Raw genomic sequence first — 12,394 nt, 5'->3', positions numbered from 1 at the left:
TTGAATAAAAGTTGTATACGTTTCATTCTTATTTCGGTGTAAGCAGCCTCGTTTGATCTTATCCATGGTAAATAGGGATGAATGAAAAAAAATGTTTTCGAAAATTATTTTTTAAAAAAGGAATAGATTAAAAAAGTACTTTGATCTTTTTTTTTTTAAAAAAAAAAAAAGAGAAAAGAGACATTTATTAAAAATAGGAGAGAAACATTGAATCAATAGGTAGTGGTAGAGGATTAGAATAAAATGTTAAATATTAGGTTTTAATGTCGTGATTATAATTCTGATGAATAAAAAAAAAAGAAATAAATATATCATTTGACTTGTTATTGTTTATAACTGACTTGTTATTGTTTATAACTGACAAATTATAAAGATTTCACATCACTAAGTATCAAACGATGGAAAATTTATAACTGAAAAAATATTTATGAAAAAAATTGAGAGTTTTTTACTCAAATAATACTATTTTAAATTTTTTTATCTAAATAGTAACTGTGCAAATTTATTTTTTCAACTAGTATCATTTATTGTTCACGTTTTGGAACGGGCCGTTCTGAAATCAGAACGGGTCGTTCCAGATTAAAAAATAACACATGGAAAACAAATCAGAACGGGCCGTTTCAAAATCAAAATTAGCACATAGAAAGTGGAAGCAGAACGGCCCGTTCTGACCTACAAATAATTTTTTTTTCGATTTTCACTTATCAAATACCAAAACTCAGAAACTAACATCAAATAATTAAATTTATTGAATATTAACATTATAAATATATCTAAATAAATTTATTAAAATTCAATACAACAATAAAGATCAATGGTGGCAGAAACTGATTATGTTGTTCTCTAATGTCCATCTCTGTTTTAATCTTGCTAGACTTTGGTCGACCCTTGAAAGTTCGCTTGAGTTCTGAATTTGGCCACAAAGTTGGACCAGTGTAAGTAGGCCAATAATCTTCATGTCGGAGCTCTCCAAACTATCTTTTGATTTTAGAACGGCCCGTTCTGATTTATTTTCCATGTGTTACTTTTTAATTCGGAACGACCCGTTCTAATTTCAGAACGGTCCGTTCTGATTTCAGAACGACCCGTTTCGAAATGTGAATAGTAAATGGTACTAGTTAAGAAAATAAATTTGTACAATTGTTATTTGGGTAAAAAAAAATTTTAAAATAGTATTATTTGAGTAAAAAACTCAAAAATTGAACTTATCAACCTAATTAATATATGGGGAGAGATTAAATAACAGTTGATATAATTTTTTTTATCAATTATTGCATATTAAAGTTATATTAGTTTTTTAATCTTAGATGGAGATATCAGATTAATGTTATAATAGGATTTGATTTCTCAAAAAAAAAAAAAACCTTTATTATTAAGAAGCGATACACTCAAAACATTGCCTTGTAGTTTTTTTTACAACTTTTTTCCTATACAAAATAAGAATAAATTTTCTAATATAAAATTTATATTTGACAAAATTATAATAAATTTTTATGTTTATCTTTTTAACAATACTATTAAATTGTAATTTTTTATTCATCTACTATTGAACAGTATGTAAAAGTTAATTAACATTTGCAGATGTGTTCACAAAACACGTACGAACCAAAATCGATATATTTTACATTTACCCATTGCTAACTGCTAAGGCAAAATGCCTCTTTCCCAAATCGTAAGGAACAGGTATTAACATATTTGTCTGATAAAAAGATTGATATATCTTTTTAACAAAGCCCTTAAGCAACCTGCCCTTATAGCTCAGTGGTAGAGCGTCAGTCTTGTAAACTGAAGGTCCGTAGTTCGATCCTGCGTGAGGGCAGTTTTTAATATTTTGCTGTTCTATAATTTGCTATATCCCTTTTCTTTTTCTCCCCATACTCATACTGTGCTTAATTTTCACTAACTCTCTCTCTCTCTCTCAATTTCTTTTCGTTTCTTCTTTTTCCCTACTCCTGTCCTTAAATTTCATAAACTCTACACTACATTATCTTATGTTTTTATTGTGATTCCAATATTGGGGATTAATGCTAATAAACAACTTAAATAGAGAGAGCTATGAGAAAGAGTATCATAAATTTTAATTCTATCAATTTTAATAATGTTCTCAATAAGGGTTAAAGACTTAAAGTCAACAACGACAATAATAAGAAGAATGTTAAAAAAAAAACGAAAAAAAAAGCTTAAAATTAAGAATTAAAAAATTAAAAGACGATAATTTAGTTACAATCGACATATATTACTAGAGTTTAGTTCAGTTAATTGAAGTGTGTAAATTATTATACTAAAAGTTTAGATCACATGAATCTCCTAAACAAAAATTTATCCATCCACACCAACAAATAACATAATTAGGGATGGCAAAAATACCCGTACCCGCGGGTATCTGTAGGTAAAATCCGCTACGAATAATAAATGGATAGGCTAATTAGATACTCGCGGATAATGGGGACGGATAATTTTTTACCCGTTTATAAACGGGACGGGGGTGAGTATGATGATATTCATACCCGCGAGTACCCGTTTAATAATATTTCTTAAATATCCTAATTATCCTTGTACCACATAACCCTAAAACTATACTCTCTCATCTTTTTTTCTTACAAAAGTGAGGTTGATGAAGTTACCAACACGTGTTAAGCATGTTATAGAATTATGTTGGATATAATTTGATTAATTTTTTATCTTTGATTGGACCAATAAAATTTATGTATTTTAAGTTGTTTACTTTCGTTTGGAATTATGAGATTGAATTATTGTAACTTTATGATGAAACTTTAACTTACTTGATTGATGTATTTTAAGATATTGATTATCTTGCATTTTTATTATTATTTCAACAAAATTAACGTTAAATACAAGTTCAAAATTAACATTGAATTTTTATTTTTAATATTTCAATTACATTAAATATAAACTTAAAATTATTTGTAATATAATTTTTTTAATTTCTTAAAAATTTATAAATATCTATGGATATCCATGGATATCCGCAGGTATTCAAGAAATTCATGGATACCCACTTAATGAATACCTGCGCGGATATGTGGTGGGTATAAGGCCAATTTTCATCTAACGAGGCGGGGACGGGTTTACTATTACCCGCCCTCATGGGCCTATTGCCATCCCTAAACATAACCAATATAATATTTTTAGTGAAAACAAAAGAAGTGAAAAAAAGATTATAGGCTTTTCTAGTAAGTACAAATCATCCTTAAAAAATATTTCCTTTTTATCGGCAAAACCCCCAGCATTGATTTGCCTCCGGTAACAGTTTTCCCTTTATGCTTTAATATTTCTTTAGATATAAATTAAAAGTACTTTTTTTAATTAAAAAATCATTAATTTTCAATTGAAAAACTTTGAAAAACTCTTCTCAAACAGTTTGAGTGCTTTAAAGGTGTGTAAAAATTCCTCTAAGACAAAGAAAAATGCATGCCATCAGATGGAAGTCAACACTTTGAAACATTTAAATTATTGTGTTGCTAACAATAATTTCTTCCCCTAAAAAACTATGTGCGTCGACCTCATATTGTTGCAATCCCCCCTTATTTTTTCATAACTTATTTTGATTTCTTTAGATCTTTTTGGGCTTTTACTGCTTCTTTACTTTAGCTTCTGCAAGTCCAAGTCAACCTTTAAAATATCCAAAATTGATTATTGTACCTGTCTAAGGGCACACTCCTTTTCTTCTGGGTGAAAGGGGACCGAATAAGAGCTCCGACGATGTCTCCAGGGGATGGGGGAGGTACCTGCAAAGGGTACTCCGACGCTCAAGTCAGTATATGCACGAATATCTAGGGTAAAAATGAACAGTGACATACCTTGTTACGTGTGACCTATTTATAGCATCTGACATGAGCCTGAGCGTGATGGGCCCTCTCAGATATTTACCAAATTAGGTAATACGGTACTAATTGGTCGTTAGACTTTAATCATGTACTTACCTTTCTTGATTGTGATTACTGTTATGACTCGCTTAACCCTTCGGCAAGAGGCCGAGCCGGCTAATCGATACTAGTCGGAACGGCAAATGACCGAACCGTCTAGTCCGTATACGGCAGCCTGTATACTTCCGGTATGTTCTATGTCGGAACGGTACCTGACCGAGCCGACACGATGAATGATGGTGGTCCATATTTGCATTAACCGGACTGATGTCGGTTCTCGGCCTCATGTCGAGCCGACGTCGATGGTGATGCTTGTACGTGGCTATGCATGGGTGTCTGAAGAAATGGCACGTGTTGGCCCACGTGACCGATACGGTCTCTCCGATACAATTATTAATATTTCAAATAAAATTTTAAAAGCGTGTATGTAATTTTAGCTCATGTTTGTTACTGAATATAATCCAAACTTGTGCATGAGTACTTTTAGGCGTGGTTGAGGTTGCTACTTTCAAACAAAAATGCTTTCAATTGTAAAGTCGTCTCTTGGAGTGAATTCATTTACCAGAAGTTTGTTCCACTTTTCAAAGTCTTTTGAAGATTGTATTAAGTTTTTAAATAATTAAATTTAAATATATTAGGGATACAATATAATCCAGCCCTTATAGCTCAGTGGTAGAGCGTCAGTCTTGTAAACTGAAGGTCCGTAGTTCGATCCTGCGTGAGGGCATTTATTTTCAAAATCATTTTGTCCGTTCGTTCTTTTTCCCTATGTGACTTTATGGCTTTCAATACAATTAAAATGTATAACTTTTTCGTTAATTCCACAACTTCTCTTCATGAATCTAACACTTTGGTTTTATAGAAAAGGATGAAAAAAATTGTATAATCATTTATTTATTAATTTGGTTGCAACTTGAAAAGAAATGAAATGAAGAAAAATTGTGAGTCCCACCTCTAAATGTTTCCAGCTCCTGAGTGACGAGAACATTAACGAAAATATGTTTGTGTTAAAATATACATACAATGCCCTTAACATCATTTTCTTTCAATTTTAAGCATAAATTATTTGAAAGGATGGTAGTCTATAATAATAGTTATGTTTATAATTCATTCATTTCTCCTTTTTTTATCCAAACAAATAAATGCATGTGTAATGGTTACATCGCTTCTGTACCGGAGAGACCGTATCGGTCACGTGGGCCAACACGTGCCATTTCGTCAGACACCCATGCATAGCCACGTACAAGCATCACCATCGACGTCGGCTCGACATGAGGCCGAGAACCGACATCAGTCCGGTTAATGCAAATATGGACCACCATCATTCATCGTGTCGGCTCGGTCAGGTACCGTTCCGACATAGAACATACCGGAAGTATACAGGCTGCCGTATACGGACTAGACGGTTCGGTCATTTGCCGTTCCGACTAGTATCGATTAGCCGGCTCGGCCTCTTGCCGAAGGGTTAAGCGAGTCATAACAGTAATCACAATCAAGAAAGGTAAGTACATGATTAAAGTCTAACGACCAATTAGTACCGTATTACCTAATTTGGTAAATATCTGAGAGGGCCCATCACGCTCAGGCCCATGTCAGATGCTATAAATAGGTCACACGTAACAAGGTATGTCACTGTTCATTTTTACCCTAGATATTCGTGCATATACTGACTTGAGCGTCGGAGTACCCTTTGCAGGTACCTCCCCCATCCCCTGGAGACATCGTCGGAGCTCTTATTCGGTCCCCTTTCACCCAGAAGAAAAGGAGTGTGCCCTTAGACAGGTACATTTTGGCGCCCACCGTGGGGCCGAACCGAGAGCTATTCCGAGATTATTATTGAAAGAATGGTGAAGACGAGAAAGAATAACGTTGAAGAACACCAGTCCGAGGACGAGCATCATTCAGGAGCCGAGACGACGGAAGAGACAAACTTGAACAGTATGATGCGACAGATGAAGGAGGAGATGGCCGCTATGAAGCAACAGCGGGAGAGAGATGCGGCCGAAATGGCTGCGCTGCGGGCGGAAAATGCCGCCCTCAAGAACCAATACCACGATCCTACATGGAAGCCCTCCGAGACAAACCACACTCAGGGGTCGTTCCATTCGCATGGCCAGCACACCTCGGTCCCTTATACTTCTGTTGCCCCTGCTGCCCACGCCTCGGCCAGCCGACCAATACAGCCCATGCCGGCAGGGTCACACCGACATCCCTTTACACCCAATATCATGCAGTCCGCCCTCCTTGACAATTGGAAGTCTTTGTCTCTCGACAAGTACGATGGAACCACCGATCCAGATGAACATGTTGACGTGTTCTTGACTCAGGTCACATTAAGCACCACCGATGACGCCGCCCTGTGCCGAATTTTCTCGATGTCGCTAAAAGGACGAGCGTTGAGCTGGTTCACTCGGCTCCCGGCCAACTCGATCGACTCATTCGGCACCTTAGCTTCTCAGTTTACCATCCAGTTCGCTACAAGCCGACCACACCAGTTGACTTCTCTATCACTAGTTAGCATCCGCCAGGAGAAAAAGGAGTCTCTCCGGGCGTTCATGAGCCGATTCAACAAAGCGGCATTAGAGATCAGGGACCTCAACCCAGCCGTCGCCTTACACCATCTAACCACCGCGTTGAAGCCAGGTCCCTTCGCCAACAGTATTTGTAAAAAGCCACCGGCAAACATGGATGACCTTCGGCGCAGGGCCGACAAGTATATGCAGATGAAAGAACTAGCCGAGTTTCGCAACCAGGCCAGAGCAGAAGTGGTGAGCAAGACAGAAAAGCCAATAGAAAACAATTTTCGCGGACGTCCAAAAGAACTCGTACCCCGCGAGCGGCCACCCCGTGGTCCGAAGTATACACAGTACACACCGTTGAACACCAGCCGGTCAGCAGTACTGGAACAAGCATTGGCTTCAGAAGTGCTGACTATCCCGAAGAGAGCATCGACCCCTCCCCGGGCCGACACAACCAAATCCTGCAGATTTCACCGCAATCGTGGGCATTCAACTGACGAATGTTCAGCCTTGAAAGACAAAATTGAAGATTTGATCAAGCAAGGACAGTTGCAAGGATTTGTGAACCGTCCCGACCGGCCCCGACATGGCGAACAATCACAGAGACGTGACCATTCCGAACACCGCAGAGCAGAAACGCGCTCGTATAGAGAGCGCAGTCGGTCACGGGATAGGCATGAAGAACAACAAGCAACACAGCCACGACGAGTTATTAACACCATTGCTGGCGGATTTGCTGGCGGGGGCTCATCTTCGTCGGCACAACGAAGACACCTGCGAGCTGTCCGACACGTCCACGCCGTGGAAACAAACTGTTGCCGTTTGCCAACCATTACCTTCACAGAGGCCGACTTCTAGGGAATCGACCCAGATCAGGACGATCCGATGGTGATCAGCGTTGAAATTCACAATTGCATCGTCCGTAAGACATTGGTTGATCAAGGAAGTTCAGCGGACATACTATATTGGAATACGTTCAAGCAGTTGGGAATTCCAGAGTCCGAACTGGTCCCTTACGATGAACCTTTGGTGGGATTCTCTGGTGAACGAGTCAAAACAAAAGGATATATCAAGTTATCAACACGATTTGGGTTCGAAGGGGCGGAATACCGAGACATCTCGGTTAAATACGTGGTCGTTCATGCGAGCACCTCCTATAACATTCTGCTCGGTCGGCCATCCTTGAATCGGCTCGGAGCAATCGTGTCTACTCCTCATTTAGCTATGAAGTTTCCGGCACAGTCAGGACGGGTTATCACGATGCACGCCGACCAAAAAACTGCACGCGAATGCTACTTTGCCAGCTTGCGGCTACCGAAAGTGCAAGACGAAACGATCAAAGAGCCACAGAAAGTCCACTCGGTAACCCAACAGTCCTCCATAGACCTCGACCCCCGAATCGGGCATGACGAAAGGGTCGAGCCTATTGAAGAAAGGCAACCACTCCAAGTTGGAACCCTTGATACCCAACTGACTTATTTGGGAACTGTTCTGACGGAACAAGAGAAAGCAGCTATCGAACAGATAATACTTGATAACCGAGATCTATTTGCATGGCACCCCTCCAATATGTCGGGTATCGATCCAGAGTTTTTGTGCCATAAGCTCTCAATTAGTAGGGAGGCAAGGCCGATCGCCCAGCGGCGTCGGAAGACCGGAGAAGAGAAGAAGGCGGCAATCGATGCTGAGGTAGCCAAGTTATTAGAAGCACAGTTTATACGGGAGATCCACTACACGACGTGGCTAGCTAATGTGGTCATGGTCCGAAAGCCGAACGGGAAATGGCGTATGTGTACCGATTACACGAACTTGAATAAAGCTTGCCCGAAAGACGCCTACCCGTTGCCCAATATTGATCGTCTCGTAGATGGGGCGTCTGGCCACCGGTTCCTATCTTTCTTAGACGCGTATTCGGGGTATAACCAAATTCGCATGCACCCTCACGACGAAGACAAAACAGCATTCATCACCGAGACAGCCAACTTTTGCTACCGTGTAATGCCGTTCGGTCTGAAGAACGCCGGTGCCACATACCAGCGCCTGATGAATAAAATTTTCCATAGTCAGATTGGTCAGTGCCTCGAAGTTTATGTTGATGACATGGTCGTCAAATCTGATGAAGTTTCTGCCCATGTACGCCACCTGGCCGAGGTATTCCAAGCACTCAGACAACACCAAATGAGGCTGAACCCCGAAAAATGTGTGTTCGGCGTATCGGGTGGAAAATTTTTGGGATTCATGTTGTCCAGCCGGGGCATCGAGGCAAACCCAGACAAGTGCCAAGCCATACTGGAGATGAAGAGTCCCACCATTCTCAAAGATGTACAAAAGTTGGCAGGGCGGCTGACTTCGCTTTCACGGTTTCTTCCCCGGCTTGCCGAGATATCTCAACCTATCCTCGCCCTGCTGAAGAAAGCAAAGCAGTTTACATGGACTCATGAATGTGAAGAAGCGTTCCAACAGTTTAAGCATCGTCTTAGTTCACCTCCCATACTGTCCAAACCTACTGCCGGCTCCGACATGGTCATTTACCTTGCCGTGTCAGGGCATTCGGTCAGCGCTGTCTTAATACAGGAACAGAGGGATCAAAGGCCGATATACTTCACCAGTCGAACACTGCAAGAAGCCGAGAAGCGTTACCAGTTAATCGAAAAGGTAGCTCTAGCGCTCGTCTACACGGCTCGCAGGCTCAGGCAATACTTCCAGAGTCATAGGGTGGTTGTCCGAACCGACTGTCCGATTGCGAAAGTTCTTCGCAAACCGGAAGTCGCTGGCAGGATGATGGCCTGGTCGGTCGAACTATCAGAGTTTGACATATCGTTCGAGCCGAGAGGACCCATCAAATCACAGCATTTGGCCGATTTCGTCAATGAGCTTACTCCAGCAGGTAGTTTTCACGACGAGCCGTGGACAATGCATGTCGACGGCTCATCCTGTGCACAGGGAAGCGGGGCGGGAATAATTCTAGCCAGCCCATCGGGCATCACGATCGAACAGTCACTCCGGTTCGGTTTTCGGGCATCTAATAACCAAGCCGAGTACGAAGCACTGCTGGCCGGTATGAGACTAGCAGCTGAGATGGGTGTGACAAAGGTCATATGCTGTACCGATTCAAAGATCGTGGCCGAACAAGTCAACGACAATTTTCAAATTAAGGATGCTAATTTGTTGCAGTACTACCACCTCTTCCAGAAGCTCAAAGAGGATTTCACTGACGTACAAATCCGACACGTTCCCAGGAGCACCAACGAACGAGCCGATCAGTTGGCTCGGCTTGCTAGTAGTCGAAAACCAGGACAACTGAGAACAACCATTCACCTGGAAGTCCCTGCCCCAAGTGTGGCGATTGAATGCATGGCGGCCGATACTGACACACCGAACTGGATGACTCCTATTCGGAACTACATCCTTCGACAAGAGTTGCCCACCGATCCGAAGGAGGCAAAAAAGCTTCGCACTCAGGCCGCTCGGTACTCCATAGTGGCTAACGACCTCTACAGGCGAGGACTCTCCACTCCGTTGCTTAAATGCATTGATAACTCGCAGGGGGATTATGTGATGCGGGAAGTTCATGAAGGTATATGTGGGTCCCATTCCGGAGGCCGTACCCTAGCTGCAAAAGTATCACGAGCCGGTTATTATTGGCCAACTCTGAAGGGGGATTGCGCTGAGTTCGTCAAACGTTGCATACAATGTCAGCGACATGGAAACCTTATCCATGCCTCCGCCGCCGAGCTGCACAGCATCAGCTCTCCATGGCCGTTTGCTTTATGGGGCATTGACGTACTTGGCCCGTTCCCCGTGGCAAAGGGACAGGTCAAGTTCCTCCTCGTGGCAGTAGATTACTTCACAAAGTGGATTGAGGCCGAGCCGCTCGCCTGCATCTCTGCGGCTAACGTCCAAAAGTTTGTATGGAAGAACATCATCACCCGTTTTGGCATCCCATATGCCATCATCTCGGATAACGGCTTACAATTTACAGACAAAAAGTTCAACTCATTCCTCGAAAACCTTGGCATTCGGCATAGATTCACATCTGTGGAGCACCCTCAGTCAAACGGCCAAGCCGAAGCAGCCAACAAGGTTATCCTGACCGAATTAAAAAGAAGACTCGGCTCGGCAAAAGGAGTGTGGGCCGATGAATTGCCAGAGGTTCTCTGGGCGTACCGGTGTACACCACAATCCACTAATAGAGAAACACCCTTCCGCCTCACATACGGCACTGATGCGATGATCCCGGTTGAGGTTGGAGAAGCATCTTTCCGGCGACAAAGCTTTCAGGAGGAATCTAACGACGACGCACTCCGAGCCGAACTCGATGTCCTCGAGGAAGTGCGGGACAAGGCACAGGTGGTGGCCGAGGCATGCAAACAGCGAATGACTCGGCGCTTTAATTCCAATCTAAAGCCGAGAACTTTTCACGAGGGCGACCTTGTGTGGCGAGCAACGGGGGTAGCCAGGCGTAACTCTTCTGAAGGAAAGCTCTCTGCCAATTGGGATGGACCATTCCGGATACGACATGCACTCCACAATGGGGCGTACAAGCTAGAAGAGCTGTCCGGCAAGGTTATTCCAAGAACCTGGAATTCTACCCACCTAAAGACATACTACAGTTAAATTCGAATTTGTAATACTCGAACTGTAATTGTATCGCGGTGCACTCTTTTCCTTGACCGGTCTTTTTCCCTCTTAAAAAATAGTGAAAAGAGGTTTTGGCCGGCAAGGTTTTTAACGAGGCATCCATTTATCAATAACAACACGATTCAATCACTCATGCTTCAATTAAATTATTCAAGTCTTCCCTCCCGAGATGTCTCTCGGCCAAGGATGTGGCTTCAATTAAATTATTCAAGTCTTCCCTCCCGAGATGTCTCTCGGCCAAGGATGTGGCTTCAATTAAATTATTCAAGTCTTCCCTCCCGAGATGTCTCTCGGCCAAGGATGTGGCTTCAATTAAATTATTCAAGTCTTCCCTCCCGAGATGTCTCTCGGCCAAGGATGTGGCTTTAATTAAATTATTCAAGTCTTCCCTCCCGAGATGTCTCTCGGCCAAGGATGTGGCTTTAATTAAATTATTCAAGTCTTCCCTCCCGAGATGTCTCTCGGCCAAGGATGTGGCTTTAATTAAATTATTCAAGTCTTCCCTCCCGAGATGTCTCTCGGCCAAGGATGTGACTTTAATTAAATTATTCAAGTCTTCCCTCCCGAGATGTCTCTCGGCCAAGGATGTGGCTTTAATTAAATTATTCAAGTCTTCCCTCCCGAGATGTCTCTCGGCCAAGGATGTGGCTTTAATTAAATTATTCAAGTTTTCCCTCCCGAGATGTCTCTCGGCCAAGGAGACGGCTCACGCAAGTTAAGTTGTTAATCACCACAAAAGATCACGTCAATTATAACATAAAGAACAGAGAAATTTCATTAAAATCGAAGGGTACATTATCAATGGGCGCTATCGGCCCCAGGATACAAAAAAAAAAACACATTTAAGACACTACTTCTGCCTCCCCCTGAACTGGACCATCCTCAGGCGCAGCCTCCTCGTTCAGAGTCTCCTCCTCGTTCGGCCCAGCTGGCCGAGCCGGAGCCTCCTCGTCGGCTTCCTGGTCAGGTGGAATGGAGGTCATATCCACCAACTTCCCTTGGAAAAAATCTTTTGTCATGTCCAGGTGGAAGTCAGGAGGAAAGTCGCCGAAGTAGCAAGCCTGCCGAGCAGCTTGAGCGAAACCGGCCTGATGCTGACTGAGAACCTTGGCGCGCGCCTTTTCCTGATAGGCACCAAAGGCAACCTTTTCAGCATCCAGCTCCTTGCTCAGAGCTGTCACCTTGTCAGTCTCGCCCTTCAGAGCAAGTTCGAGACGCTGTACCTTTAGGGCCAAGTCATCAGCGGTTCTTCCTCGGCGATCCACCTCGGCCTGGTATTTGCTACTAACCGTCTGGGCGTCGGTCAAAGCAGCCAGTGTCTCTTGAAGAGACTTCTCCTGCTCAGCT

At 42.5% G+C, this 12,394-nt stretch overlaps 2 non-coding genes across 2 annotated transcripts; both read left to right on the top strand.

The window, feature by feature from the left end:
* Positions 1 to 1,747: 1,747 nt before the first annotated feature.
* Positions 1,748 to 1,819, top strand: TRNAT-UGU (transfer RNA threonine (anticodon UGU)). The gene has a single exon. It is a non-coding gene; the product is annotated as a tRNA-Thr (tRNA).
* Positions 1,820 to 4,542: 2,723 nt separating this feature from the next.
* On the top strand, positions 4,543 to 4,614 carry TRNAT-UGU (transfer RNA threonine (anticodon UGU)). The gene has a single exon. It is a non-coding gene; the product is annotated as a tRNA-Thr (tRNA).
* Positions 4,615 to 12,394: the final 7,780 nt, after the last annotated feature.

Source organism: Cajanus cajan, chromosome 8, assembly GCF_000230855.2.
Source record: "Cajanus cajan strain Asha chromosome 8, NIPB_CcT2T_4, whole genome shotgun sequence".
Classification (NCBI taxonomy): Eukaryota; Viridiplantae; Streptophyta; class Magnoliopsida; order Fabales; family Fabaceae; genus Cajanus; species Cajanus cajan.
Note: the sequence above shows the minus strand (reverse complement) of the source record. Positions and strands in the feature narration are given on the sequence as shown.